Genomic DNA, 7,178 nt, shown 5'->3' on the forward strand with positions numbered 1-7,178 from the left:
CATCTGTTTAAAACATTTCATTTTTTTTATAACTTCAGTAAAACTAATTTTTTTCACTCATAATAAACCTCTTCCTCTAAAATATATATTATTTTGTTGTAAATATGTATTTTACACTTGCATTCATATACCAGATTCGCTCACCAAGCACATAGATTTGAGAACGGAGCACAACCCTTTTTTTTGTATTAAAACAAAAAAGGACATTTATTATAATCAAACAACAATACATATTATATACTATTAAAAGTAATCATACAAAACTTAAGTAAATGAAATTACTCCAGAATATTAAAAACAATTTTTGTTTTTCTATTCATAATTCTGTCATATAATAACATACTCTACAACATGACTAATGGAGCAATATTTCGATTTACTAAAAATTGCAATCATTCAAATAAATACACTATAAATCTTTAATAGGCTATGATATATATTTTAAAAAAGCGCTTTTTAATTTTAAAAGAAGAAATTATAAATCTATGCAAACGTTTAGAGAGAAAACTTAAAAAAACACTTAAACATTTTTTAATAAAAAGAAACCATAGAGAAAAAAAACTCTGAACAACCATAGGTTTCAGGGAGATTATACTTGGGGATTCGCATATAGAAAACCTTAGAAATTCACTGAAAAAAACGACAGGTTTCAGGGACGTTATAGTTAGGAATTTGCATTTAAAAAACCCAGAAATTCACTGAAAAAAAACAGAGGCTTCAAGAACGTTATAGTTGGGAATTAACATTTAAAAAACCTTAGATATTCACTGAAAAAAAGCACAGATTTCAGGAATGCTATAGTTAGGCTGACATTTCACTCGTACAAAACCAGAGAAATTCAGCCGCTATAGTCAGCTGAGCTAACTATAACTTACGCCTGCACAATGCACTGCTGATGATGTCACATATTACATCACACATGACATGGTCAGTGACATCACTGATGACCTCTCAAATTACATCACTGATGACATCATCTAGTGACTAAGACACAGACCAGCAGTGTATTGAGGGGGACACGAGTTATAGCTAGCTCAGCCAGCTAGACCGTCTGAATTTCTCTGGTTGTGTACGAGTGAAATGTTAGCCTATCTATAACGTCCCTGAAACCTGTGCTTTTTTCAGTGAATAAAGGTTTTTTAAATGCAAATTCCCAACTAGAACATCCTTGAAACCTCTGTTTTTTCCAGTGTGTGTATATATATATATATATATATATATATATTTATTTTTTTTTCCACTGGAAAAAACAAAGGGATCAGGGACATTTTAGTTCAGAATTATATATATTTTTTTTAAAACCTTAGAAATTTACTGAAATCAAAGGTTACAATGAGATAGTTAGATTGAGATTTTACATACACAAAACCATAGAAATTCAGCAGTTCTAGTTATCTAAAATAACCATAACCCCTGCTCTATGGTTACAGTAACTCGCGCCCCCACCATGCAGTTTGCTCATCAATTTCTCTAAAAATGTTGTGGTGACATTATCAATGTCATCAAAGATGTCATGAGGGATGGAATATGTGGAGTAATTAGCAGTGCATTGCAAGTGTGCGGGTTTATAGTTACCTTAGGGCACGAATTATAGTTACTTGAGGTAACTATAACTTTTGAATTTCAATTGTTTTGTGTGTGTAAAATCTGCACTTAACTATAACATCCCTATAACCTTTGGGTTTTTTCAGTGAATTTTAAAGGTTTTTAATGCTATTTCTAACTATAATGTACCTGTACCCTTTTGTTTTTTGAGTCCATTTCATCAGTTTTCTTTCAATATAAATTGTACTACAACTTGACCCGTGGGTTCAATTTGCTAATATACATTTTCACAAGTTTATAAATACATTTTATTCACACATTCATTGTATATATAAATTTGAAAATTAAAAATTTCAAAATTAAGCTAACTTATGTAGTCTTTCTAAAAATGAAGTGCACCAAGATTTTCTTTTTTTAAATTCCCTTTATGGATCTGCAAATGTGTCCGAATTTTTGAACAAATGAGGGGACTGACTATTCTATTGCACACATTCAATACTAAAACACATTTAATACAAACATATGCTACTCCAATGTCTATAAGTGTATCACTGTGTGGGTGTGTGAGTGACTGTGTGGGAGTGGCTGTGAGTAGGTGTGTGAGTGGATTTGTGGGTATGTGACTGGCTGTGAGTAGGTGTATGGTTGCATGAGTGGGTGTGTGAGTGGCTTTTGTGGGTATGAGTGGCTGTACAGGTGTGTGACTGGCTGTGTAAGTGTGTAGGTCTGTGAGTGGGTGTTTTTTTGTCACCATATGTGGATCTACCCGAATCCATGAGGATTCCTGGCAGATATGGGAGTGTGAGTGGTTGTTTACAAGGTTGTGTCTGTGAGTAGGTGCATTTTTTTTCAGTTTTTTTAATTCAGGTCTGGATCTGCCCATATCCATGACGATCCGGGTGGATCGGCAGAGCATCCTGCGCTAAAAGAAATACTGTTTTGGACAATTTCTTGCCCATGAGGGGTCCCTCACAGACCCCTAAATCAGTCAGATGTGGTCGAGTACCTCTACTCTGACCCCTTCTATCACTCTTACATGTTAATTTCCTCCTTGGGAACCGTGTCCACATGCATAAAATATTTTACCTTCTGTCGACAGAATAAGTGCTTTCTTTACACCAGACCAGGCGGTTCAGCCATTTATCCCCCCCCCCCCCCCCCCCCCCCGGGAACAGTGTCCCAATGCACAAAATGGTAGCCGCAACTATCCTCTCGGTTTGTGGCCAGCCAATCAAGGAACTGCTATTGGTGTGCGAATCTGTTAATCCACGTCTCTAGATATACTTAAATCTTTTTACTTTAATAACTCCAAAAGTACAGAACAAATTTACATCAAATTTTAAAAGTACTGCTTCCGGACCAGGCTCTGACTTTCTGCCAAATTTGGTGTAGTTCTGTTAAGCAGTTCAGGCCTTAGTCGTGTCCAAAATCCCTGTGGGAAAATTTTCAGACCAACCCTTTTTCTCAGCCCCTCTTGATTGATCACTTCAAAAAAGGGAGGGCAGGGTTGTGTGCGCGTGTGCTTTTTTATTAATGGTGGCGATATGGTTAGATCCGTATCCATAAGTAAGAGTGTCGTTGTTTTAATAACACTGACATCGTTCAACAAATCTTCATGACATTTATTTTTAAAAAAAAAAATACATCCAGTTTGGGCCCATCATAGCAAGTTTTGTGCAGATCTGTCAAGCAGGGGCCAAAAAAAGAAAATTCCCGGTAGGATTCTTTGTTCTCCGATAAAAAATAAAAAATTAAAGCTTAAGGGGACTGCACCAAACTTGGCAAGAAGGGAGAAATTTACTCAAAGAAAATGCTTTTCTTGGTTTGGTCTAAATATGTCAAGCATTTCAGAACTTAACGGCTGGCAATGAAATCGGGTGAAAATGGTGCAGCTGCCTCTGTAGAATCCTGGGATTTTGTCCTCACATCCTGAAAGACTATGTTTAAAATAAAATTAAAAAGAAGCACTTTAGGGTGCAGGGTGAGCACACCCTATACCCCAGGCTCATGTGTGTAGGTGGGGGTCCTCTATTGTAGTAATATATGGGGCGGGTGGAAATCAGATTTTTTCACTAGCTCTGTGGATTCCCGGCAGCTCTCAAGCAAGTCACCCTTTGTGCTGTGGCTCCATTCTGGGATGCAGGCATAGGTCCTTAAAGCTTGCCCAAGGCTTGACCGATAACCATTTCTGACCCATCCCTAATGCATATGGCCGATGGCTGGGTGCAGTGAAGGGTGTGGTGTAGGACCTGACCGAGGCCCAGAGCAACAGCCCTGCCCAGCAGCCCTGAATGCCTGCAAAGGATAGAGCACAGGGCCAGGCCCATAACGCCACTGCACACAGCAGGTGTTGGATGTCCACCAAGGATAAGATGTAGGGCCTGCATGGAGGCCAGGCACAAGGCCTGGGAGAAGGCCAGTCTCTGCGCCCCACACCACCTGTGCACAGGCAAACGCTCGGTCACCAGTGGAGGGTAGGGTGCATGTTCTGCCAGCCAAGTCCAGGCATATCCCCCCCCCCAATCAGCCTGTACTCCTCACGGAGTGGTCAGATGCCAGGCCTGACCAGAGACCAGGCCACGTGCCTAACTCTTGCTGCTTATAGTATTAGGAACTCATATTTGGTGTTTAAAACATGGTAAAATATATATACACACACTGTTGATTGTGGTGTTTTAACTGACTGTTTTTCATTCGTATAATATCACTTACATACTTATATTACTTGGAAGAGTCTCTTACTCATGGCGCATGCTTGTAGTAAGATAAGATATGAAGTGTTAATTTAACAACAGCGGTGTGTGTGGTTTGTGGTGTATAGGGTGCATTAATGGAGAAATTACAAGGATCAATATTTATATTTTTAATTAATCGCATCAATAGCATAAATGAGACACCAAGTAAATTATGTTGTTTTTAAAAGTAGTTTTGTAAAGATGAAGTTACCAGAGTATAAGCATCATTAAATGAGGTCATCTGCAATCTCGAAAATTATATCATTTGAGATGTACCCAATTTTATATTGCATATCAACGAACAGCATAGCATATGCCATAGAAAAAAAAACATGAGGAAAGTAACAGGCTATTTATTATCATTGCTGAGGGGTAGGCACAACCTACTGGAGGCTTCACCTCTTGTGAGCCAAGGCTTCCTCCCTAAACACAACAATGGAAATAAAAAGCATATCTGCAGCTATATTAGATTTGTTACTGACTACATCTCAAACATTCAGTACTTCCAAAGGCCCCAACTTAACATGATTGGCTGTGCCCAGAATCCCACCAGCCTCTCAGCAGCACTGCTCTTGCATGACCCTTCACTACCGCTTTGTTCGCCATAAGTTGGCAGGGTATGCTCAGACGTGAGTCCCTTGCTCACTTTGCCACTGGATTCAAGCAAGCCTGGCTGAAGACGGCTGAAATGCCAGAAACCGGTCCTAGGAAGCTTGTTTCCGGTCCAGGGAAGGCATGGCTTGGCAGTTCGGGCTGGACTGTTCCCATGAGGCACAGGGTCAGACTGATTTGCATATGGCCATGTCTGAACTGGGGTGGCAGAGTGGGCTAAAGAACGGTGATGGATCAAACCCAGATCTGTTGACTGGGTGTGAGTGTTTGATTGGTTCTGATACTCCGTCCATCACCACCCCCTTTTTGACCCTTCACTAGCCATGTGAAGAAAGGATTTTTGTACTCACTCTGGCCCATTGTCCACTCATGGGCGCAGGTTTGACAGAAGGCTAACTATTCCCCGCCATCGAGAAGCAGCCGCATGACAGTCAGTTATCTACTTCACATTTATCAGCTTTTTAAAGGTACTGGCTAAAGTTTGACAAAGTATCTGCTTTGCTGTACCCTCAGATCCATTGGCATGACATGTAATACACCCTGACACAGTCAAAAATATTTTTGACAAAAGTGGTAAATTACTGGATCTTCCAAAGCCTATATTTTCTTTCTAGCATGTGACAGAGACATAAGAAGTTATGAATGTATCTGACACAGCTCCCAAACTGCAGGAATTTTGGAGACACACACCTGGAAAGTCTGACTTCACTTAAGCCCAATTGGGGTTTGAGGAGAAGACACACAAATTATATGTTACAGACAGCTGTCTGATGGAAGGCCATAATATACCATTTGTCTCTCATGCAATAGATCTTCTTTCCTCCCGATCGCCATACCACTATTTTTTACAGATGGCTATCCCGTGGAATGTCATAATATACAAAATCATGGGGTGCGGGTGGGGCGAGGGGGTTGACGATTGATCAAGCAGTACTTTAATCCCAACACAAACATTTTTAAATGTTATCAAAATGGAGTGGACTACACTGTGTTTTATTGGCAAACCTCAATAGGTGCAGGAGTACACATCTACTCTGTAGTGCAACTTTAAACAGTGCCGCACCAACAAATCACATGCACGGAATAACGCTGATATAAGCAATCTTTTTATATCGTCTTGCGAGGATCACAAAATGTGCCTGATGACTTGATCAGTTGGTCATGAAACATTGAAAATAAAATCCTTTTGTTAGCCCATTTAAGGTAACCATGTGTTGTTTTATGGGGATGAGCACTTATTTATATTTTACTTGGAAAATAAAAAGGTACAAAATAAATTGGCTCAGGTACATAGGAATTCTGCTTTTCTGCTGGTTCCACATCTCATTATAGGACCCCAGCCTCCCCTTGTCGTTAACCTGCTTGATCACACTGGTTGCAATCACTTCATTGCATTTCATTACCCAAAGATTTCCTGTCTCCATTTTGTACTTCAAGACGGTCTTCCCACAATGCACAACTTTGAACCCCACAGGATGAATTTCTTGTGCAAACTCTAACCTACAAATTGTATTCCGATCATAAATCGATACCCCCCCCCCCCAATATTATCATATTGAATACATATTTCAGTGTCATCTGCAGAGCCAGACCTTTCTGAGGCAGTCCCTTTGAAATGTTGAAGGCAATGCATGCATGCATCTGTAGCCCTTGCCATCATAGTACTCTACTAAATCAATCTTTATACCAAGAGTTAACTTTGCAAGCACACCATTTCCTAGATTAGACACAGAGCCATTTACCCGACTGTGACGCTCACCGAAGCAACATGCCATGACATTTTGTATTCTTTGTTGAACAGTGTCCAGGGTGGTTCTAAAATCCATGGAGATGCCCTCCATTAAAGAGAAGAAAAAACGTTTATTAATCTGGCTGGACACCCTTTGGTGAATCCATGCAGTCTTGAAGCCTACAACTCCATGGTTCCACAAATTTCATACTTCCACGTTTTTCCACATTAATTTCTTAAGACTATACCTGCCTCTCTTTATGGAGTACAACCATGGCTCTTCTACTGTATCCTGGCAGCTGTCAGTAACACTGCCAGATTCTTATGGGTGACTCCCATTTTGCCCTGTATCATTATTTATCACTGGTTGGATTGCTCCTTCCATACTCTTTCATCTGTAAGTTGGCTACTATTCATGTTTCCCCTGCACCACTTATTAAAACATGCATATATACACACCATTGTTTTACTTTGTGAATAACATTTCAAGGAAGGTGCAACCTTTCTATTTGTGAAATGCATTATATCATCTAGCAAGTTTTATATAAAATTGGTTC

Source organism: Triturus cristatus, chromosome 11, assembly GCF_964204655.1.
Source record: "Triturus cristatus chromosome 11, aTriCri1.1, whole genome shotgun sequence".
Classification (NCBI taxonomy): Eukaryota; Metazoa; Chordata; class Amphibia; order Caudata; family Salamandridae; genus Triturus; species Triturus cristatus.